Genomic DNA, 25,160 nt, shown 5'->3' with positions numbered 1-25,160 from the left:
CGTTTTAGTGTGGCGGAGTGGGAAGATGGCTGTAACAGCGGATTGGATGCATGTCCCCTCCAATATGCGGCTAACCAACCGAGGGTCTGGTGTCCGTTCTGAAAGAGCAGCGGACCGAATATTTACCAGCACTTTTAGCGAATTACCGGGAGCACGGCGTGTTCTCGACACAGGTAAAACTGGCTTGCTATTCTTGGTATTGGCCACGCATGGCATCCCGTCTGCTTTCTATTTTTTTTATTACCTTTAATTAACTAAGTAAGTCAGTTAAGAACTCCCAATCGCGGCCGGTTGTGATACAGCCTGGATTTGAACCAGGGTGTCTATAGTGACGCCTCTAGCACTGAGATGCCTTAGACAGCTGCGCCACTCGGGAGCTGTCTCAATGATTGATGTCTCAATGCAATCGACTCGTGCTAGTCTTTGTTTTTCCCTTGCTGAATACCATTGTGTCATATCTTGCTACATAGCCAACTCTAATGTTGCTTTGCTTCTAAAGTTTGTATAGCAGTGTTGATGGCCTGGTTGATGTCACTCCTCGCTCTTATCCCTCAGAGTACTGGAGCTGTCGGTGGTCTCGTGGGAATCAGCAACGCCAAACTCGGCAACAGCAAAACCAAGTTCGAGGGGCTGTCTTCTCTGTGCTGGTCAAAGACAGTTCTAGTGATGCGTTCCAACAACACTGTCTCTTATGGCTACGGTCCCTACAACAGGTCATACAGGTAAGACACTGTAGGAAGACACCTGTAGACCCGTGCTTAACTATGGCAGGAGCTCAGGAGGAGCACCTGAAATGTTCTACTGCTTGAGCTCCTGTTGCTCTTATAGAATATTAACTAGAAAGTATATCTCCTACACCGAAATATAACTGCACCGGCACCTATTTCAGTCCAAGTGAAGCGCTTTTGTAGACCTTCACAATAAGCGCACACACACACACCGGAGACACATCTGTCCAAAACATTCACTGAGTCAAATCCAAGATACACAAGACTGCGGTGCCAGACGGATTACCAGGACGTATGCTCCGGGCATGTGCTGACCAACTGGCAGGTGTCCTCACTGACATTTTCAACATGTCCCTGATTGAGTCTGTAATAGCAACATGTTTCAAGCAGACCACCATAGTCCCTGTGCCCAAGAACACAAAGGCAACCTGCCTAAATGACTACAGACCTGTAGCACTCACGTCCGTAGCCATGAAGTGCTTTGAAAGGCTGGTAATTGCTCACATCAACACCATTATCCCAGGAACCCTAGACCCACTCCAATTTGCATAACGCCCCAACAGATTCACAGATGATGCAATCTCTATTGCACTCTACACTGCCCTTTCCCACCTGGACAAAAGGAACACTTATGTGAGAATGCTATTCATTGACTACAGCTCAGCGTTCAACACCATAGTGCCCTCAAAGCTCATCACTAAACTAAGGATCCTGGGACTAAACACCTCCCTCTGCCACTGGATCCTGAACTTCCTGATGGGCCGCCCCCAGGTGGTGAGGGTAGGTTACAACACATGTGCCACACTGATCCTCAACACTGGAGATCCCCAGGGGTGTGTGCTCAGTCCCCTCCTGTACTCCCTGTTAACCCACGACGGCATGGCCAGGCACGACACCGACACCAACACCATCATTATGTTTGTAGACGACACAACAGCGGTAGGCCTGATCAACGACGAGGCAGCCTATAGGGAGGAGGTCAGAGACCTGGCCGGGGGGTGCCAGAATAACAACCTATCCCTCAACGTAACCAAGACTAAGGAGATGGTTGTGGACTACAGGAAAAGGAGGACCGAGCACGCACCCCATTCTCATCGACGGGGCTGTAGTGGAGCAGGTTGAGAGCTTCAAGTTCATTGGTGTCCACATCAACGACAAACTAGAATGTTCCAAACACACCAAGACAGTCGTGAAGAGTTCACCTGCCATCCAGGACCTCTACACCAGACGGTGTCAGAGGAAGGCTCTAAAAATTGTCAGACTGTTTACTCTACTACCGCATGGCAAGCGGTAACGGAGTGCCAAGTCTAGGACAAAAAGGCTTCTTTACGCTGCTGCTACTCTCTGTTTATCAAAAATGCATTGTCACTTTAACTATAAATTCATGTACATACTACCTCAATTGGACTGAGCAAGCAACCAGTGCTTCCGCACATTGGCTAACCGGGCTACCTACATTGTGTCCCGCCATCCCCTCTTTTATGCTACTACCACTCTCTGTTCATGATATATGCATAGTCACTTTAACCATATCTACATGTACATACTACCTCAATCAGCCTGACTAACCGGTGTCTGTATATAGCCTCGCTACGGTATATATCTTTTTACTGTTGTTTTATTTCTTTACTTACCTATTGTTCACCTAATACCTTTTTTGCATTATTGGATAGAGCCTACACCTGTTGTATTCGGCGCACGTGACAAACTTTGATTTGAAGATGCACACCTGTACAGCACAATGCATAGCCTAGAGGGAGGCACATATTTTAATGAATTTGCTTAATCAAATGTGGATAGGGACATCAGAAATAACTGGGTTAAATCTCTTGATATTGATTATAAAAAATTTAAATCTACTTAAGCTAATTCAAACCCTTTTTTCCCTTACCCCCAGTCCAAGGACCCCCCTCCCGTCCGTCCAGCTAGCGGTGGGGGTCCTCCAGGACCTGCTCCATTATTCCTCCCAGCTACCTGAGCTGGCCAGGGAGGTGGGCCTCAACTCTATCCTGGGGATCCTCACCTCGCTGCTAGGCCTCAAGTCTGAGGTAAGTTAGGGCTGGGGAAATTGCTTGTATACAGTAGTAGTTAACTACGTAAGTATTGAGGAATACTAGAGCAGAATTCGGTAATGGTGTGTGTATGTTTAGTGTCACCTAGCTACCATTGAGGGGATGACTGCATGTATGACCTATCCCTGAGCCTGTGGCTCCCTGAGGGTGAGCATTACAACACACTCATAAACTACATTACAAATAGGATGCTCTTTTAGTACATCATATTTGGGAGACACTGTGTTGTTGTTATTGATGTTGTTTTATCTCTGTCTGACAATTTGTCTTCAACAGGACAAACTGGGTGCCTATTTCTTAGCCAAAATGGACAGCGCCAACCCAAAAGTACAAGAGGTTTGTCTACAGTTTATTTGTGACTCACCACCTGGATTCGGTCCTATGTACTGAAATTGTGTTTTTTTACATTGGATAAAAGTAGAGACTCCGATCTAGAAAATGGTATATCATACACTGCAGTTGAGGAACAATGTGAAAGTAATTGTGTTTTTGAAAGTTGATAAACTTTCAAACCTCACTTTAGGGAAAATGGCCTGTGAATGTTTTGGTACTCCTGCTGGAGAGCTCTTCTTTGTCTACACCCATTCAGCATTGTTCACACCCTCTTAAACCTTAGTCCCACCCAACTCTTTAAGGATTCACAGTGTAGTAAACAACCAAAGGGTTCAAGACTAAATATGGTGAAAGTAAGTAGCAAAAAATAGTAGCAAAAATTAACTTAGGATATAGGCCAAGGACTAGATAATCTGATTTTGGTGCAGGTCATGTTCTTCACATTACCCGTCTCTGGTAAATGCACACTACAGTGCCTTGCGAAAGTATTCGGCCCCCTTGAACTTTGCAACCTTTTGCCACATTTCAGACTTCAAACATAAAGATATAAAACTTTCTTTTTTTTTGAAGAATCAACAACAAGTGGGACACAATCATGAAGTGGAACGACATTTATTGGATATTTCAAACTTTTTTCACAAATCAAAAACTGAAAAATTGGGCGTGTAAAATTATTCAGCCCCCTTAAGTTAATACTTTGTAGCGCCACCTTTTGCTGCGATTACAGCTGTAAGTCGCTTGGAGTATGTCTCTATCAGTTTTGCACATCGAGAGACTGACATTTTTTCCCATTCCTCCTTGCAAAACAGCTCAAGCTCAGTGAGGTTGGATGGAGAGCATTTGTGAACAGCAGTTTTCAGTTCTTTCCACAGATTCTCGATTGGATTCAGGTCTGGACTTTGACTTGGCCATTCTAACACCTGGATATGTTTATTTTTGAACCATTCCATTGTAGATTTTGCTTTATGTTTTGGATCATTGTCTTGTTGGAAGACAAATCTCCGTCCCAGTCTCAGGTCTTTTGCAGACTCCATCAGGTTTTCTTCCAGAATGGTCCTGTATTTGGCTCCATCCATCTTCCCATCAATTTTAACCATCTTCCCTGTCCCTGCTGAAGAAAAGCAGGCCCAAACCATGATGCTGCCACCACCATGTTTGACAGTGGCGATGGTGTGTTCAGGGTGATGAGCTGTGTTGCTTTTACGCCAAGCATAACGTTTTGCATTGTTGCCAAAAAGTTCAATTTTGGTTTCATCTGACCAGAGCACCTTCTTCCACATGTTTGGTGTGTCTCCCAGGTGGCTTGTGGCAAACTTTAAACAACACTTTTTATGGATATCTTTAAGAAATGGCTTTCTTCTTGCCACTCTTCCATAAAGGCCAGATTTGTTCAATGTACGACTGATTGTTGTCCTATGGACAGAGTCTCCCACCTCAGCTGTAGATCTCTGCAGTTCATCCAGAGTGATCATGGGCCTCTTGGCTGCATCTCTGATCAGTGTTCTCCTTGTATGAGCTGAAAGTTTAGAGGGACGGCCAGGTCTTGGTATTTGCAGTGGTCTGATACTCCTTCCATTTCAATATTATCGCTTGCACAGTGCTCCTTGGGATGTGTAAAGCTTGGGAAATCTTTTTGTATCCAAATCCGGCTTTAAACTTCTTCACAACAGTATCTCGGACCTGCCTGGTGTGTTCCTTGTTCTTCATGATTCTCTGCGCTTTTAACGGAACTCTGAGACTCACAGTGCAGGTGCATTTATACTGAGACTTGATTACACACAGGTGGATTGTATTTATCATCATTAGTCATTTAGGTCAACATTGGATCATTCAGAGATCCTCACTAAACTTCTGGAGAGAGTTTGCTGCACTGAAAGTAAAGGGGCTGAATAATTTTGCACGCCCAATTTTTCAGTTTTTGATTTGTTAAAAAAGTTTGAAATATCCAATAAATGTCGTTCCACTTCATGATTGTGTCCCACTTGTTGTTGATTCTTCACAAAAAATACAGTTTTATATCTTTATGTTTGAAGCCTGAAATGTGGCAAAAGATCGCAAAGTTCAAGGGGGCCAAATACTTTCGCAAGGTACTGTATATCAAATAATCTTATGCTTATTCATCACATGCACAGGGTACAGAAGGTGTAAACAGTACAGTGAAATGGTTACTGGCATAGTGGAGTCTTTGGTTTAGTCATGTACAGTTGAAGATGGAAGTTTACATACACTTAGGTTGGAGTCATTAAAACTTGTTTTTCAACCACTCCACAAATTTCTTGTTCACAAACTATAGTTTTGGCAAGTCTGTTAGGACATCTACTTTGCATGACACAAGTCATTTTTCCAACAATTGTTTACAGACAGATTATTTCACTTATAACTCACTGTATCACAATTCCAGTGGGTCAGAAGTTTACATACACTAAGTTGACTGCCTTTAAACAGCTTGGAAAATTCCAGAAAATGGCTTTAGAAGCTTCTGATATAATTTGACATAATTTGTGTCAATTGGAGGTGTACCTGTGGATGTATTTCAAGGCCTACCTTCAAACTCAGTGCCAAAAGAAATCAGCCAAGACTTCAGAAAAATAATTGTAGACCTCCACAAGTCTGGTTCATCCTTGGGAGCAATTTCCAAATGCCTGAAGGTACCACATTCATCTGTACAAACAATAGTACGCAAGTATAAACACCATGGGACCACGCAGCCATCATACTGCTCAGGAAGGAGATGCATTCTGTCTCCTAGAGATGAATGTACTTTGGTGCGAAAAGTGCAAATCAATCCCAGAACAACAGTAAAGGACCTTGTGAAGATGCTGGAGGAAACGGGTACAAAAGTATCTGTATCCACAGTAAAAGTCCTATATCGACATAACCTGAAAGGCCGTTCAGCAAGGAAGAAGCCACTGCTCCAACACCTCCAGAAAAAAGCCAGACTACGGTTTGCAACTGAACATGGGGATAAAGATTGTACTTTTTGGAGAAATGTCCTCTGGTCTGATGAAACAAAAATAGAACCGTTTGGCCATAATGACCATTGTTATGTTCGGAGGAAAAAGTGGGATGCTTGCAAGCCGAAGAACACCATCCCAACTGTGAAGCACGGGGGCGGCAGCATCATGTTGTGGGGTTGATTTGCTGTAGGAGGGACTGGTGTACTACAAAATAGATGGCATCATGAGGAAGGAAAATGATGTGGATATGTTGAAGCAACATCTCATGACATCAGTCAGGAAGTTAAAGCTTGGTCGCAAATGGGTCTTCCAAATGGACAATGACCCCAAGAATACTTCCAAAGTTGTGGCAAAATGGCTTAAGGACAACACAGTCAAGGTATTGGAGTGGCCATCACAAAGCCCTGACCTCAATCCTGTAGAAAATGTGTGGGCAGAGCTTAAAAAGCCTGTTTAAAAACAACTGAGTTTAAATGTAGTTGGCTACGGTGTATGTAAACTTCAGACTTCAACTGTACATGGATGAATGCTTCTTCCTCTCTGTCATGGATGCCATTGTTGCCGTTGTAATGTAATTTAATCCTCTGCTTCCACCGGGGATTCCACTGATTTGAAAATTGGGTCAACTTCCGTGACAACGACACAGTTTCTTCCCCACCATTGTCATCAGAAGACCACAATGTCTAGTTCAATGAAAAAGGTTTTCACCGAAATCAAGGATTTCCTCATTGTCTGGTTAGAGTCAAAGAGAGTCAGCATGGCACTATCATCCTCCAGATACTGCTGAGCTTTGTCGATAGCGCTATTAACTTCAATGTTGAGAGCAGTAGCAGAAAATGTTTCAGTTCTTCATTATATCTTCATGTTATAATAATATCTCATGTTATAGACAGAAGCATGCTACATGGCAGATCAATCCAATCTCCTCTCCTGGGCAGGTCACGCCCAACCATTATCTCAGCCAATCATTTCCAGCGGAAAGGTTCCTGTTTTTTCTTCGTGTCTACACCAACTAGGCTCGTAATTTTAAATGTTTATTCGTATTTACAGATGGTATACAAGTTTGTTATTAAGGCACATGAAAGTTCCGCTACAAGACCATGGTGCTTGCCTACGGAGCTGTGAGGGGAACGGCACCTCAGTACCTCCAGGCTCTGATCAGGCCCTACACCCAAACAAGGGCACTGCGTTCATCCACCTCTGGCCTGCTCGCCTCCCTACCACTGAGGAAGTACAGTTCCCGCTCAGCCCAGTCAAAACTGTTCGCTGCTCTGGCCCCCCAATGGTGGAACAAACTCCCTCACGACGCCAGGACAGCGGAGTCAATCACCACCTTCCGGAGACACCTGAAACCTCACCTCTTTAAGGAATACCTAGGATAGGATAAAGTAATCCTTCTCACCCCCCTTAAAAGATTTAGATGCACTATTGTAAAGTGGCTGTTCCACTGGATGTCATAAGGTGAATGCACCAATTTGTAAGTCGCTCTGGATAAGAGCATCTGCTAAATGACTTAAATGTAAAATGTAAATGTAAGTTAACATGTTCTAGAAAACATTTCTGCAAAAACAATGTTCAAATGCCTCACATTTGAACAGGGTCACATTTTCTTCCATGTTAAATCTCTATTTGTATGCTTTATTTATATAACCTCATGTTTGTCAACTCCTTCACTTTTCTCCTCCACCTCTATCTTCTCCATATATCTCTCCATCTCCAGGTAGCATGTGAGTGTTATGGTCATCTGACCTGTTTGGGCAGAGTGGTGGAGGGGGGGGGATGGACCAATCAGATTCACTGCCTGCTGGCCTCGGCCAATGGCATACTGGCACAACTCTTCCAGGGCTCTGAATCAGGAGGAGAATGCTTTTTCTTTCCTGAAGTGTTTCAGAGTATGAGCGCTGATCTAGGCTCAGTATAGCCTTATAGATCTTAATGAATAAGATTACATGGTCAGGGGAGACCTGATCCTAGATCAGCACTCCTACTCTCAGATGCTTTAATGAATGATAAAAACATTAAAATTGTCTTCAGGGTTTTACAACCAGAATTATGCTTATCTGCTAGGGAGGTAATGATTCACCGGTTCAAATGTTTAAGATACGAGGGCACCGGTCCACGGGAGCCCAAACCAATGCAAATGTAGCATGAATCAGTCTGAAAATCGATTCAAACGTAACGAACCACCGATTCACTGATGTCTTACTCATGTCATTTTATTTCCCCCATTCGAAAATACCTCTTGTCTTTTGTGACTGAATAGACTGAATAGTAGCCTATCTAACTAAGCACGTAAATGTGTGTGACAGTCATTGATCTCCAAGCCAGATGTTAACTGTGTGTGCGCACAGAGCGCAGCTGCTCAAGAGCCAACAAGAGCTAGGCATACCCCCTGATTAGGGATGCGCCAATATGACATTTTTGGCCGATAACGATAGCCAATATTTTCCTTGCCAAAACAAAGATACCGATATATAAAAAAAAATTGCTGCCTTTTAAGCATAGTTGAAACACACACACTGACCAAAAAGTTATTTTGTTGGCATTTACATATGTCCCCATTACCAGTAAAACATAATCCAAACCTATTTCTTTCACTTACTTGTTGTGCTGTTTTCTTGTTCATTTGTTGAATCAATCACATTTATTTATAAAGCCGGAACCTAGGAAGAAACCTAGAGAGGAACCAGGCTATGAGGGGTGGCCAGTCCTCTTCTGGCTGTGCCTGGTAGAGATTATAACAGAACATGGCCAAGATGTTCAAATGTTCATAGATTACCAACAGGGTAAAATAATAATAATCACAGTGGTTGTAGAGGGTGCAACAGGTCAGCACCTCAGGAGTAAATGTCAGTTGGCTTTTCATAGCCGATCATTCAGAGTATCTCTACCGCTCCTCTACTGCTGTCTCTAGAGAGTTGAAACAGCAGGTCTGGGACAAGGTAGCATGTCCGGTGAACAGGTCAGGGTTCGATAGCCACAGGCAGAACAGTTGAAACTGGAGCAGCAGCATGACCAGGTGGACTGGAGACAGCAAGGAGTCATCAGGCCAGGTAGTCCTGAGGCATGGTTCTAGAGCTTAGGTCCTCTGAGAGAAAGGGAGAGAATTAGAGAGAGTATACATACAGTTGAAGTCAGACGTTTACATACACCTTAGCCAAATACATTTATACTCAGTTTTTCACAATTCCTGACATTTAATCCTAGTAAGAATTCCCTGTCTTAGGTCAGTTAGGATCACCACTTTATTTTAAGAGTGTGAAATGTCAGAAAAATAGTAGTGATTTATTTCAGTTGTTATTTCTTTCATCACATTCCCAGTTGGTCAGAGGTTTACATGCACTCAATTAGTATTTGGTAGCATTGCCTTTAAATTGTTTAAATTTGGTCAAATGTTTCGGGTAGCATTCCACAAGCTTCCCACAATAATTTGTGTGAATTTTGGCCCATTCCGCCTGACAGAGCTGGTGTAACTGAGTCAGGATATACAGTGGGGAGAACAAGTATTTGATACACTGCCGATTTTGCAGGTTTTCCTACTTACAAAGCATGTAAAGCTCTGTAATTGTTATCATAGGTACACTTCACCTGTGAGAGACTGAATCTAAATAAAAATCCAGAAAATCACATCTAAATAAAAATCCAGAAAATCACATTATATGATTTTTAAGTAATAAAGGCACAGTCAACTTGGTGTATGTAAACTTCTGACCCAGTGGAATTGTGATACAGTGAGTTATAAGTGAAATAATCTGTCTAAACAATTAATGGAAAAATAAATTGTCATGTACAAATTAGATGTCCTAACCGACTTGCCAAAACTATAGTTTGTTAATTAACAAGAAATTTGTGGAGTGGTTGAAAAAATGTTTTAATGACTCCAACCTAAGTGTATGTAAACTTCTGACTCCAACTGTAAATTCACACAGAACACCAGATAAGACAGGAGAAATACTCCAGATTAGTTCAGTCTCAATCAGGATTTCATCATACATGTCAAGCAGTGAAGTTTCAGCTCGGTCTGTCCGTGGCCTCTCATCCTCGGTGCGCACTGTCACTGTCCGTTTCCGTCTTGTCCAGCTGTCTGTAACATTTCAAGTAAACCCTGTTTCTTGTCTCAATCGACGTAGCGGTACCTAGCACCGAGCATGATGCTATAGGTACCTAGCACCGAGCATGGTGGCGACTCAGAGAGAATGCCACCGAACCGCTTGTTCACAGCTTCTTGTGGAATACTTTTGCAAGTTTTAACCCCACGGTCTGTGTTTTGTTGAGCAGGCGTTTCAATGCCATGACAGAGGGGTATTACGTCTGCTGCAGACGCGGTTAATTAGATTATTTCTCAAGTCAGTTGTTCGAATGGAGCTGGGAGTGTGTTCATGTTTCAAATGTTCTGAAATACCATTGAAATGGCAGCAGCGGTATGTGAACCAGCACATTCTTGAGCATGCAATACGGCTTTCCTCAGTACGAAATCCTTGTCGACCCACGGTGCTGTCAGACTCAGCATGCCCATGTGGCTGACTTCGCTGGTCCAAATCTCAGTCAAGCTAATAGCAGTGACGCCCATAGAAAGTAGCTCATGGATGTGCGTTTCAACAATACTGTGTAACTCTGGTAGGGCAACATCTAAAAATAGCGCCTACTTGGTAGTGTGTACGGGGGCTCGAGGTGTTCGACCAGTCGGCGAAGGCCAACATCATCCAGGACAGAGAGCGGTTGATTGTCAAGGGCAATGAATTCCATTATCTTGGCATTAATGGATTTCACCTTTGAGTTGTCTCGCTGAAACCTTCTTCCTCTTTCAAATGACTGCTCGACTTGAACTTGTTTAGTTGTTGGAAGTTTGCGCTTAGTATTTCTGCTTTTGTTGGCATTTTTAGCTAAGGTCGGCCGATTCCGATATGCTTACCGATATATCGTGCATCTCTACCACTGATCTTATATTCAAACTCCTGCATGGCAACTTCAGCATTCCAATGCTTGTAAAATGGCTTTTGCAATGTCAAATCGTAGGCTTTATTAGTTGGGTGACAACAGTTTTAATTTGCTGGGTTATTGTTACTAAATGCATTGTAGAAAATTGTGTTTTACCAGTGGAGTTGTGTAGGCTACCAGAGTGGATACAACTTACATCTTGCTGATTTGCACATCTAACTGCTGATTGGGTCTTTTCGATTGCCAGGTTTGACCATAAGAAATAGTTTTGGTAGTTTTGCTTTCAACAGTTATTGTATTTGGTCATTTTTACAGGAACAGGTTAAATTTGTAATTTCATAACAAGTGCAGCAATCATTTTTTTGCGAGCTTCACCATTTTGTTTTTGAGACTGGGGTGAAATCCAAAGCTGTGTTTTATATTAATTGGCTATAAATATTGAATCATTATTATAAAAAAAGCATCTGTTAAAATGGCAAGTTAAACAGAATGATGGGGAGTTCAGATAAAACCCCCCTAATCTGGATGCTCAGATCCTCAGCTCCCGTTTCCTGGCAACCCAGACTCCTTGCTCCAGCCAAATGCTACGCCACGCCCACGGACATTAGTTTCTCCTCCGCAATGAATACCTCCCTAACCCTTCACCAAATTTGAACACATTCGCGCCATCTGATTGGTTTAGAAGCCAATGGGTTGGGCCAGAGCGGCGGTTTGAAAATTAGTCTTTGGCTTTGATACTCTGATTGGTTAGATACGATCAAATCGCTGAGGACTTTTTGTACAAAGCCCCACGTGCCCTCGTCACCACGAACAACTTCAATGATGACAGTCTCGGACTAAAGTCTGTAGCGAACAACAGAGCAGCATGAGAATTTAGTGTGAGGCTATAGCATCATCGGTAACAGGTTTGAATTTAGAACGGAAAATGAATGTTTTCATGCAACAAATGTTGTTCCCCAAATCAAACCGAAACGTTTCAAACTAAAAGTATCCATATCAGAGCCCATGTATCTAGATCGTGCTTGAAAGGAACGATTCCCATCCCTATTATCGAGTCTAGTGAGTCATGCCTCTTTCCCTACTGTGTGTTCTGCCCTCTTGTGTTTCAGAAGGGACAGTGCAGTATGAAGGGCCAGGTGTAGAGCTGCCCTACTCTCCTCTGCATGACACAGACCCCCTCCTCCTGCTGCAGTTACAACACAGACACAGAGCTGCCTGCCTGGCTCTCAAACACACACTCCGGTAGGTCCACACACACACACACTGGAAGCTTTTACTAACTACCCAAATTACAATTGTTCATGTCTGTCTCTTCTCTCGCTCTCTCTCACACACACACAGTGTGGACCCGGCCTCTGCAGTGCGTCTACCTGTACAGCAGGTGCTCAATCTGGTCTGTCGCGTCCTGGCGGTCAGCTCCAAGAGCATAGTGAGTTCTCTCTCACTCACTCACTCACTCACCACTGTTTTGTCAAACACCCCCCTCCACCCCCAGAAAATGTAATACTGCATTTTTGGTGGTTGAATGTTTAAGGTTAGGTACACGGGGGTCTTGGTGTATCGTTAACAAGGCTCTCTTTATCAACAGAATGTAACAGCTGATGGGTGTGTGAAGCTGCTGGTGTTGCCTGCCATACACAAAGATACTCTGCGGGTGCTGCACGCTCTCATCACAGCGTAAGTACCTACTGAAGGCAACCCAAGTGCTAGCCTGGTCCCAGATCTGTTTGTGCGCTCATGCCAACTCCATTGCTCTCATTGTCTAGTCAAACAATGAGGGACAAGGAGTTGGCATGACCGCACAAACAGATCTGGGATCAGGCTACGCAAGTGCTGGCTTGAAAAAAAAAATCTAAATGCAATGGGTGTTTTATTAATTAGTGGACTGATGGACTTGAATTCTTCTTTCCTATCTCAGTTTAGGCAGTGCAGTATTCCAGTGTGCTACAGAGACTGTTCTCTCAGACCCTGTCTGCCTGGACCCCTCTACCTGAAACCAGCCTGGGACAACAGAGAGCATTCAGGTATCTCACACACACACACACACACACAAACCCCATGTGCGCTACGCGTACATACAAACCAAAGGAGGCTTCCGCTAGCGGAACCCCCCGCAACAGCCAGTGAAAGTGCAGGGCGCCAAATTCAAAACAACAAAAATCTCATAATTCAAATTCCTCAAGCATACAAGTATTTTACACCATTTTAAAGATATAATTCTCGTTAATCCAGCCACAGTGTCTGATTTCAAAAATGATTTACAGCGAAAGCACCACAAACGATTATGTTAGGTCACCACCAAGCTACAGAAACACAGCCATTTTTTTCCAGCCAAAGAAAGGAGTCACAAAAAGCACAAATAGAGGTCAAATTTATCACTACCCTTTAATGATTTTCATCAGATGACACTCATAGGATTTCATGTTACACAATACATGTATGTTTTATTTGATGAAGTTCATATTTATATAAACAAATCTGAGTTTACATTGGCGCGTTACGTTCAGTAGTTCTAAAACATGCAGTGATATTGCAGAGAGCCACATCAATTTACAGAAATACTCATAATAAACATTGATAAAGATACGACTATTATACATGGAACTTCAGATAAACCTCTCCTTAATGCAACCGCTGTGTCAGATTTTTTAAAAACTTTACGGATAAAGCAAACCATGCAATAATCTGAGTACAGCCTTTAGACAACAAAGCAGCCAAAAAGATATCCGCCATATTGGGTAGTCAACATTACTCAGAAATAGCATTTTAAATATTCACTTACCTTTGATGATCTTCGTCAGAATGCACTCCCAGGAATCCCAGTTCCACCATAAATGTTTGATTTGTTCGATAATGTCCATCAGTTATGTCCAAATATCTTCTTTTGTTAGGGCGTTTGGTAAACAAATCCAAAAGCGTGTTCAGGTCGCGCTGAACGTCGGACGAAAAGTTCAAACAGTTCCGTTACAGCCTGTAGAAACATGCCAACCTAAGTATGGAATCAATCTTTAGGATGTTTTTAACATAACTTCATTAATGTTCCAACCGGACAATTCCTTTGTTTGTACAAATGAAGTGGAACGTAGCTACCTTTCACGTGAGCGCGCCAGACCTAAGCTGTGGCACTCTGCCAAACCACTCACTCAAAGAGCCCTTATGAGCCCCTCCTTTAGAGTAGAATCCTCAAAACAGGTTCTAAATACTGTTGACATCTAGTGGAAGCCTTGGGAAGTGAAACATAACTAATATCACCCTGTATCTTCAATGGGGGCTGGTTTCTGCCTGCCATATGAGTTCTGTTATACTCACAGACATCATTCAAACAGTTTTAGAAACGTCAGTGTTTTTTTATCCAAATGTACTAATTATATGCATATTCTAGCTTTTACGGCTGAGTAGCAGGCAGCTTAATCTGGGCACGTTTTTCATCCAAGCTACCTAATACTGCCCCCTACCCCAAATAAGTGAATTGGGAAGGCAGGGCTCGTGGTAAAGGCTGGAGCGGAATGAGTAGACTAGTATCAAATACTTCAAACGCATAGCTTGACGTCATTCCATTCACTCCGTTCCAGCCATTATGGGCCGTCCTCCCCTCAGCAGCCTCCACTGACACACACACACTGGCGAACTACACACACTCCAAACCTCCTTTATTTGTATTCGTATGTTCATAATCTCTCTCCTTTTGACCCATAGTGCAGTGCGTGGGCCCTTGTACCGTACCTTAGAACTCTGGGTAAGAGTGGGAGGAGCCTCAGACAGTGTCTTGCAGGGAAGCCCCACCCACTCTGAGCTCCTACGGTCCCACCTGCTGGGTGACAACACACCCTTGGCGGACTCTGTTAGGGTAAGAGGATCTGATTGGTATATTGCCAATGAGAAGCTTAGGATGGTCATTACTATGGCTATGTAGTGCACTATTTCTGGTCAAAAAATGTTGGTCAATAGTAGTGCACTACATAGGGAATAGGGTGCCATTGCACAATATTTACTCACGCTCCACTTAAGTCTAACACCATCCCCCTCTCCTCTCTTTTTCCTCCTCTCCAGCCCACCAGCTCTCCTCAGCTCCGTGATCTGGTTTCCAAAAAGCCCTGCTCTAAAAGCCGGAAGCCTGGATTGGCTGTGAGCGACAAGGGCGGCGCCTCTTTCCAGAGGAAAGGAGACTCGCTGGCCAATCAGGACACCTGCCTGTCTGCACTCAGAGGTGAGGGGGTTTTATCTAGTGTGCTGACATTTGTTGATTATTGGAGATGTGTGTAAGCAAAACAAATGTATACATTTTCCAGTCCATGTTGCCAATGAATGACCAATCCCTTTCATAGTGTATTTTTAGCATTTTACAATCAATCACAGGTCAATGATATCTTGACGAGCTGTGATGAATATAGTTATACATCTCTCTCTTTGCAGCATTGAGACAAGTCATACTGACCAGTGGATCTCTACTGAAGGAGGATATACACAAGGTCAGTTGTGTGTGTCTCATATGTGTGTTGTATTACCTTCCCTGTAATACAGCCATGAACGACATTATTGGCATCCTTGATAAAGACGAGCAACAACAAAAAAAGACTGTATAGAATAAATAATACAAGTACTGAGCTATATTGTATGCTAATTTGTTTGGGAAATGATTTTATACTAATCCAATTGAACCCCATATTTTGTTTAACAAGTAATAATAAAAAAATATCTTAAAAGATAAGGTTTCAAAATTATTATATCAAAGATCTCCAACATATTCTACAGTAGGTATGTGGGGTTGTTCTCTGCTTATTACATCCGGCTTTCAACGCCAAACCTACTACTGGTGGTGTGCGCTGCCAAAGAGCTCTATTTTGCTTTCATCTGGCCATAGCGCCGGTTCCGATCCAATTGCCAATGCCGTTTAGCAAACTCCAAGCATCTACATTTGTAAGATGACATGAAAATGAAAACTATTTGGCCACGGACACCAGTGGTGGGTTTGGTGTTTGAAATAAGTTGTGATAAGCAGAGATGAACCCCCATACCTACTGTAAAATATGGTGGTGGTGGATCGCTGATATTATGGGCCAATTTTGCTTCTACTGGTCCTGGGGCCCTTGTTAAGGTCTTAAGGTCAACAGCATTATGAACTTTACCCAATACCAGGACATTTTAGCCAAGAATCCGGTTGCCTCTGCTAGGAAGCTGAAACTTGACCGCAAGTGGATTTTTCAGTAAGACAATAACCCCAAGCAAACAGCAAATTCCACAAAGAAATTGTTAATTGAACACAAAATCAACATTTTGCAATGGGCCATTTTAGTCTCCGGACTTGAACCCCATTGAAAACCTGTGGTTTGAATTGAAGGCAGACGAAGGATATCAAGGATCTGGAAAGATTCTGTATGGATGAAGTCTTAAGATCCCCCAATGTATTCTCTAATCTCATAAAACATTTTAGACAAAGGCTCAAAGGCTCATTTTGACCGGTGTCTTTCTGAGTGTGAAAATATTAACAAAATCTTTCTCTGAGCAATTGTATTAGTATAATATAATTTTCCATTTTATGGAGCATACAATATGGTTCAGTATTTGCATAAAATAGTATTTTTTTTACTCCTTTACCAAGGGTGCCAATAATTTTGGTCATGTTTGTGATTATGTTTCTTTATGCGTGTGCTCCTTTCCTCCCCGCTCTCTCTGCCCCCCTCCCCGATACACACAGAGGGACTGCAACCTGAAAGTACATACACACACACACACACACACACTCAGGGAGGGGGACTAAAGGGTTATTTGGGGGCTGTGACTAGCCTACTGTCGTGTTTTGGTTTGGTGGTCTGTTTAAGCAACCAAGTAAACATGATTCTGCCTCTTCCGTTCCACTTTAAATAAGAACATATACATACACACACACACACACACACCAACTCATACACTGCAAGCACACAATCAACACATGCACAAACACAACTACACGCATAGAACACACACAGAGATATATCTATACATGCATACATACAGTGCCTTCGGAAAGTATTCAGACCACTTGACTTTTTCCACAGCCTTATTCTAAAGTAGATTTAAAAAAATAATATTCCTCAGCAATCAACACACAATATCCCACAATGACAACGCGGAAACACGTTTGTTGAAATTGTTGCAAATGTTTTAAAAATAAAAACTGAAATACCTTGTTTACTTAAGTATTCAGACCCTTTGCTTTGAGACTCGAAATTGAGCTCATGTGCATCCTGTTTCCATTGATCATACTTGAGATGTTTCTACAACTTGATTGGAGTTCACCTGTGGTAAATTCAATTGATTGGACATGATTTGGAAAGACACAACTGTCTATATGACAGTTCTGTACAGCACTTTGAGATATCAGCTGATGTACGAAGGGCTATATAAATACATTTGATTTGATTCTATATAAGGTCCCATAGTTGACTGTGCATGTCAGAGCAAAAAACCAAGCCATGAGGTCGAAGGAATTGTCCGTAGAGCTCTGACACAGGATTGTGTCGAGGCACAGATCTGGGGAAGGGTACCAAAAAAATGTGTGCAGCATTGACGGTCCTCAAGAACACAGTGGCCTCCATCATTCTTAAATGTAAGAAGTTTGGAACCACCAAGACTCTTCCTAGAGCTGTCCTCCCTGCCAAACTGAGCAATCGGGGGGGAGAAGGTCCTTGGTTAGGGAGGTGACCAAGAACCCGATGGTCACTCTGACAGAGCTCTAGAGTTCCTCTTGGAGCTGGGAGAACCATCCAGAAGGACAACCATCTCTGCAGCACTCCACCAATCAGGCCTTTATGGTAGAATGGCCAGACAGAAGCCACTCCTCAGTAAAAGGCACATGACAGCCCGCTTGGAGTTTGCAAAAAGGAACCTAAAGACTCAGACCATGAGAAACAAGATTATCTGGTCTGATGGCCTGAATGCCAAGCGTCACGTCTGGAGGAAACCTGGCACCATTCCTACGGTGAAGCATGGTGGTGGCAGCAATATGCTGGGGATGTTTTTCAGTGGCAGGCACTGGGAGACTAGTCAGGAACGAGGCAAAGATGAACAGAGCAAAGTACAGAGATCCTTGATGAAAACCTGCTCAGGACCTCAGACTGGGTTTCACCTTCCAACTGGACAACGTCCCTAAGCACACAGCCAAGACAATGCAGGAGTGGCTTCGGGACAAGTCTCTGAATGTTCTTGAGTGTCCCAGCCAGAGCCCGGACTTGAACCCCATCTAATATTTCTGGAGAGACCTGAAAATAGCTGTGCAGCGACTCTCCCCATCCACGCTGACAGAGCTTGAGAGGATCTTTGGGGAATAATGGGAGAAACTCCCAAAATACAGGTGTGCCAAGCTTGTAGCGTGTGAGGGGAAAATTATGTATTCACCTTATTTGTTTGAGATGAGTAGTTAGCAATTATTGACTTAACTAATACTGTAAGTAAGACATTTATTTCCTTCATTCTGAGTGAACTGAGATGAGTTTTTTAAACTGGGGCTGGCATCTAAGTGATGGCTAGGTAAAAACCTACAGCTGGCATTCCATAGATAAGATGTGGGGGGTGTCACTGAGATAGAGAGAGCCTGGAGGAACAAAGGCCTCAGTGTTCCTAATCTTCATGACATCTGGGACACAGTACCAGAGGCAGATCACCACTTCATTAAGTCAGGATTCCTATTTGACTCAGCTATGCCTCCTTGTCCGTCCAACATGTCCTCATCTCCCACCCTTTCTAATGCGACTATCCCCGATGCTTCTCCCTGTTTTTCCCCTGCCCCACTACAAAGTTTCTCCCTGCAGGCAGTTACTGAGTCCGAGGTGCTAAAGGAGCTCCTTAAACTTGACCCCAAAAAAACATCTGGGTCAGATGGTTTAGACCCTTATTTAAGGTTGCTGCCCCTATCAAAGCCAAGCCCATCTCTGACTTTTTTAATCTGTTTCTCCTTTCTGGGGAGGTTCCCATTGCTTGGAAGGCAGCCACAGTCCTTCCTTTCATTAAGGGGGTGATCACGCTGATCCTAACTGTTATAGGCCTATTTATATTTTGCCTTGTTTATCAAAAGTGTTGGAGAAACTTGTCAATAATCAACTGACTGGGTTTCTTGATGTCTCTGGTATGCAATCTGGTTTCCGCTCAGGTTATGGATGTCACTGCAACCTTAAAGGTCCTCAATGATGTCACCATTGTCCTTGATTCTAAGCAATATTGTGCATCTATTTTTATTGACTTGGCCACAGCTTTTGATACGGTAGACCATTCCATTCTTGTGGGCCGGCTAAGGAGTATTGGTGTCTCTGAGGGGTCTTTGGCCTGGTTTGCTAAGAGTGCAGTGTATAAAGTCAGAAAATCTGCTGTCTTAGCCACTGCCTGTCAACAAGGGAGTACCCCAAGGGTCAATCCTTGGCCCCACACTCTTCTCAATTTAAATCAACAACATAGCTCAGAAAGAAGCTCAGAGAGAAAGCTCTCTCATCCATTTTATATGCAGATGAGTCTTTTACTCAGCTGGCCCCTCCCTGGATTTTGTGTTAAATGCTCTACAACAAAGCTTTCTCTACCCTTAATCTTGTTCTGAACACCTCCAAAAACAAAGGTCATGTGGTTTAGTAAGAAAAATTCCCCCTTTTCCCACAGGTGTGATTACTACCTCTGAGGGTTTAGAGTTTGAGGTAGTCACTGCATACAAGTACTTGGGAGTATGGCTAGACAGTACACTGTCCTTCTCCCAGCACATATCAAAGCTGCAGGCTAAGGTTAAATATAGACTTGGTTTCCTCTATCGTAATCGCTCCTCTTTCACCCCAACTACCAAACTAACCCTGATTCAGATGACCATCCTACCCATGCTAGATTACGGAGACATAATTCAAAGATCGGCAGGTACGGGTGCTCTCGGGCGGCTAGATGTTCTTTACCATTCGGCCATCAGATTTGCCACCAATGTGCCTCATAGGACATATCATTGCCCTCCATACTCCTCTGTAAACTGGTCATCTCTGTATACGACGCAAGACCCACTGGTTGATGCTTATTTATAAAACCCCCATAGCCTCACTCCCCCCTATTTGATATATCTACTGCATACTGAACAAAAATATAAACGCAACATGGAACAATTTCAACGACACATACAAGCACTGTGTGTGTGTGTACGTGCAGTACCAGTCAAAAGTTTGGACACACCTACTCATTCCAGGGTTTTTCTTTATTTTGACTATTTTCTACATTGTAGAATAATCAAAACTGATGAAATAACACATGGAATCATGTAACCAATTTTTTTTTTAACAAATCCAAATATATTTTCTATTTGAGATTGTTCAAAGTAGCCGCCCTTATAGTGTAACCTTATGAACATGTCCTATGAAAGCATTTACAACAGCGGATTCATTTTCTAGAGTTGATTGTGCAGTTTGTTCTGAGGCGTGTGAAGGATGCGACCGTAATTACATGCATTTCAGGCATTATCTCTCAGCTGAAGCTCAGGTGATAAAGCTACTGGATGAACACCTGCGTGTGTTCAGTGGTGTCATTTTACCCTCGTGCTGTTGAGGACTGTTTAGACTGGTTTAGAGAGGTGTAATACTCTGGGAAGATTTGTTTATAGCGTAGGAGTGTTTTCCATGTGTGCTGCTGTTTTCTGCTCTTGGTTAGCTCAGGCAAATTTGCATCCTTAGTGATATGTACTGGACTGGCAAGCGACCTTTTTGGAATACATTTGCTTCCTGAATCTGTTTCTCTTTATCCCCATCTCTCCCCATCTTTCTCCAGGTATCCTCCTTCTGTACAGAGGCCCTGACCATATGCAACTCCCTCCTCCATCCGCGCCCCCCCTCCCTCTCTTTTCCCCTCACCCTCAAACCCCCCCCCAGGCATCCAACCTCCTAAGGGGGCCTGCCCCCGGACCTCCCTTCCCCAGCTCTCTGGACAACCACCTACCTCTGGTTCTTCCAGTGCTCTCCGGCGGCCAGAGACCCGTTTTCATCCTCTACGACAAAGAAGAGGCGTCGGATGTGGAGATTTCGCTAGAGAGCGATTCGGACGATGGTGTGGTCATCGTGCCACAGAGGATGCGGATGTTGGAAAGCCAAGATGGCACCAGCTCTGCGGCCACTCTTCCCGGTCTTCCTTAGCACCAGGTGGCGTCACACTCCCCATGCCCTGTCAAAAAGGCGACCCGGGTGGGGACATCTCCCTCCCCCTTTCCAACGACCTTCCCTCTACCTCCCTCCCTCACCCTCTCCTCCCCTCCTCCACCCCAAACTACACCGTCAACTTGTTCCCTCCATCTCCGCTAGTCTCTCTGGTTCCCCCTCTCAACTCCACCGGTGTGGCCCAACTCGGGGAACCCTCTGTGGGGTTAGGAGTCGGGACTGACTCCCTGCCTGGAGCCCAGCTCCAGCAGATGTTGCTCCACAGCCTCCAGCACCTGGTCAACCTACAGCACTAGATCTTCCCATACAGGTACAAAAATCACTTAATTTTCACTTAAATGTCCTGTCATTAAGTTTTGCTTGTGTGTCATTTATCTTTTGATTTTGTACAAAATACTATATTTTGGGTTATTGAAAATACATTTCACAAAGGTATGGATGGTACAATGATTATCTACACTACACATAGCTTGTATTGTCACAAACTGAAATCAGGCCCAAAAAATATGAATTTTAGAAACCAGAAAATGGCAGAGCTATCTCTACGTATTGCGCCTTTTAAATACAATTCTTGAACTCTACAGGTTCACCAGAACCAGTTAGCCCAGTCCAGCAGAGCCCTACAGCGGCAACAGCAATCCATTGACGAAGATCACACGATCATTAATATCAACAGCTCTGATGAAGAAGAGGAGGATGAGTTGGAAGAGGAAGAGAACGGTTTCCCAGATGAGGATATTTGATGGAGACCTTGATGATTATAAGGGGGAGGAGATGGAGGATGAAGAAGAGGGAGAGATTCGGCTGTTGGACGGAGAAGGGAGGATGAGAGGAAGGAGAGGTGCTCAGAGGGTTGGCGGAGGGAGGGATAGGAGGATTCCGAGTGGAGAGCGAGGGGGAAGGAAGGATAAAGGCTCAGGAGGTAGAGAGCATCGGAGTGCTGGAGGAAGAGGGAGAGGAGGATGCCAATGAAGGAATGAATGACCCGAACATGCCTCAGATCCTGTGTGTGACGGGCGGAGCTCTGAGAGAGAGCTTGCTCAGGCAGAGCTAGATGAGGAAGGGGCCGGGCATGGGCAGAAAGTGAGGTCATGGGAGCAGAAGGGAGGTTATCGGCCGGAGGGAACGTCCTCTTCTGAAGACGGTCCTGCTGCTCAACACCAACAGGAGGCGGAGCCTGCACCGGAAGTGAGGGTGGACGGTGACGATCAGCCATCCAATCAGGAGGGAGAAATATCCAAACAGGGCGGCGATAATACCGGACAGGAGGTCATCAACAGCTCAGAGGGAGAGCAAGGGAGAGGGGCCTGAACGAGAGAAAGAAAGAGAGGATGGGAGAGGGATGAAGAGAAAGAGAGAGAAGGAAGGAACAGAGAAGAAAAAGGTAAGAAAAAGACTCAGAAACACAGTGTTCAAAATGTGTCCATATAACCACTCAGGCGTTTTGTACTGTACAACCCACACATTTCTCATGTGTTACATGGACATGGCTTAGGGGGAATACTTGCAGATATACAAATTATGTTGGTTAATGACCGTTGTGCATTTCCTCTGCCACAGAATTGGCCAACAAAAGCTATCTAACAACCCACACTCTCTCTCAGTTGGGTGAAGAAGCGATGGCGTCCAAGCTAGCCGACATCGTAGCCTGCCCTCCAGACAATGTGCCCTCTGGATCCAACCGCCCATCCGAAACAAGGCCAGGCACGGCTCCATCACAATACCTACAGAACAACTCGATTTCTAGCCCCTTCCATAGTCTCACACATTCTTTCATTATCAACATACTGCTAAGACAATGTTCAACACATTGAGGCTGGGTTTAGACGGGCACCCCAATTCTGATCTTTTTTCCACTAATTTGTCTTCGTTTTATTTTTATATGTTTTTTTACACCCCTTTTTCTTCCCAATTTCATGGTATCCAAATGGTAGTTTGTTTTGTCTCATGCAACTCCCGTACGGACTCGGGAGAGGCGAAGGTCGAGAGCCGTGCGTCCTCCGAAAACACGACTCAACCAAGCCGCACTGCTTCTTGACACAATGCCCGCTTAACCTGGAAAGCTAGCCGCACCAATGTGTCGGAGGAAACACTGTGCACCTGGTGACCGTGTCAGTGTGTACTGCGCCCGGCCCGCCACTGGAGTCTCTAGTGCTCGATGGGACGAGGACATCCCTGCCGGCCAAACCCTCCCTAACCTGGACGACGCTGGGCCAACTGTGCGCCGTCCCATGGGTCTCCCGGTCACGGCCGGCTGCGACAGAGCCTGGACTCAAACCCAGAATCTCTAGTGGCACAGCTTAGCACAGCGATGCCGAGCCTTAGACCACTGCGCCACTCGGGAGGCCTCTCACTAATTGGTCTTTTGACCAATCGCATCAGATCTTTTTCAGAGCTGATCTAATTGTTCAAAAGCCAGATTTAGTGAAAGAAATATCAGAACTGGGCTGCCTGTGTAAACACAGCCAGCCATAGAGGTTGGAATTAGATTGGTCTTAAACGATCACGTTTCGTCTTGAATGCAGGACAGTAGATTTATTTGTAATACAACTCTCTGGACTATTATTATTTAAAAAACGCTTCAATTATTTTACATCAAAACATAAAGACTTTGCAGCTCGTACTGGTGTGTGCTGTGTTAGTGAGTGTAGTAGTAGTGTGTTTTTGGATCTTTATAGACAGTATATGACTTCTGTTCTTTTTGTTCTCCCGTCTTTTCTTACAAAATAAACGTCAAAAGCAGTTATCCGTTTCGACAGGTTTGCAAAGTCTTTATTGTCTTGTCTCAGGAGCCGTTTCAGTTTGTGTGTTCACTTTGGGAATGAGTCAACTTGGGTTTTTATGCTGTGTTGAGGGTGTGAACCCGCCTTGTCAATGCATAATTTAGAGGCGTAAGAGTATGCAGACATTCTGTGAAGGTTTTTACGTTGTTCCTTCATCCTACATACACCCAAACAACTTTACTGCTAAAAACTGTTTTGCAATACCAAATGTTCTCCACTTAGGAAATGTACGCCTTTCCTACACACTTCTCAGAAGTTGCTATTCAGACTTACTTGATGCAGGTGGGTAATAACGGGCTTTGCAGGCGTGGTTCCCATGCGCACGCTGAAAACCCTCCCACTTGCTGGCCAACGGATTTCCTCTTTTGAGTTTTCATTACATTGATCTTAAGTCATCCCTTTTAAATTAGGTGTACCCTTTTCAATTAGGATTTAGTCAACAGACTCATTAGAATCCATTGAGCGAACGAGTGCAGAATTATAGGGATCAATGAAAGACAGACTTAAAATAGAAATGCAACAGCTGCAAAGACTTGACTGAGTTACGGATCACATAAGGAAATCAGTCAATTGAAATAAATGTAGTAGGCCCTAATCTATGGATTTCACATGACTAAGCATACATATTTATTTCATAACTCCATTTCTTGAACTGCATTGTGGGTTAAGGGCTTTATAAGTAAGCGTTTTACAGTAAGCTTGTGTTCGAAAGCACGTGACAAAATAACATTTTGTTTGAATACTGTGTCGAATCTAAATTGAATCCTGGGGCATCTTGACTGAGCGTTTTTAACGAAGAGTTTTGTGACGGGGACCTGTCAGTTAAGTCTTTGCCCAAAGATGACACGTTTAGAACCAGCCTGATTCTAGCCCACGGGATGAAGCAGCCCATCCTGTCATCGTCTACACATTCCACACTAACATTCCACACTAACATTCCACACTAACATTCCACACTAACATTCCACACTAACATTCCACACTAACATTCCACACTAACATTCCACACTAACATTCCACACTAACATTCCACACTAACATTCCACACTAACATTCCACACTAACATTCCACACTAACATTCCACAGTAACATTCCACACAACATTCCACACTAACATTCCCACTAACATTCCACAGGAAACACAATAAGGCAGTCTCCAAGGCAACTCCCGTTTTGCAGATAGAAGTACGGTCTACTCAGACCGCA

The 25,160-nt window shown here is 43.8% G+C and overlaps 2 long non-coding RNA genes across 4 annotated transcripts in view; both read left to right on the top strand.

The window, feature by feature from the left end:
- The first annotated feature begins 5 nt into the window (after positions 1–5).
- On the top strand, positions 6–23,926 carry LOC118392204 (uncharacterized). 3 transcript variants are annotated; one of them, XR_004827321.2, is made up of 15 exons: positions 6–173; positions 556–722; positions 2,626–2,776; positions 2,879–2,947; positions 3,077–3,136; positions 12,138–12,270; positions 12,370–12,457; positions 12,617–12,705; positions 12,947–13,052; positions 14,725–14,875; positions 15,079–15,235; positions 15,442–15,497; positions 20,788–21,480; positions 21,755–22,554; positions 22,775–23,926. It is a non-coding gene; the product is annotated as an uncharacterized LOC118392204 (long non-coding RNA). The 3 variants fall into 3 exon arrangements; XR_004827320.2 differs by having other exon boundaries at positions 22,731–23,926; XR_004827322.2 differs by lacking the exons at positions 2,879–2,947; positions 3,077–3,136 and having other exon boundaries at positions 22,731–23,926.
- A 1,168-nt stretch (positions 23,927–25,094) lies between these two features.
- LOC127906897 (uncharacterized) overlaps positions 25,095–25,160 on the top strand; it is a 1,165-nt gene continuing 1,099 nt past the window's right edge. Inside the window, exon 1 of the long non-coding RNA XR_008063056.1 lies at positions 25,095–25,160. This exon is cut by the window's right edge and continues 547 nt beyond it. This is a non-coding gene — a long non-coding RNA (uncharacterized LOC127906897).

The sequence above is a fragment of the Oncorhynchus keta genome, chromosome 13 (genome assembly GCF_023373465.1).
Source record: "Oncorhynchus keta strain PuntledgeMale-10-30-2019 chromosome 13, Oket_V2, whole genome shotgun sequence".
Classification (NCBI taxonomy): domain Eukaryota; kingdom Metazoa; phylum Chordata; class Actinopteri; order Salmoniformes; family Salmonidae; genus Oncorhynchus; species Oncorhynchus keta.
The sequence above is the reverse complement of the archived record's forward strand: the minus strand, read 5'-3'. Positions and strand labels throughout refer to the sequence as shown.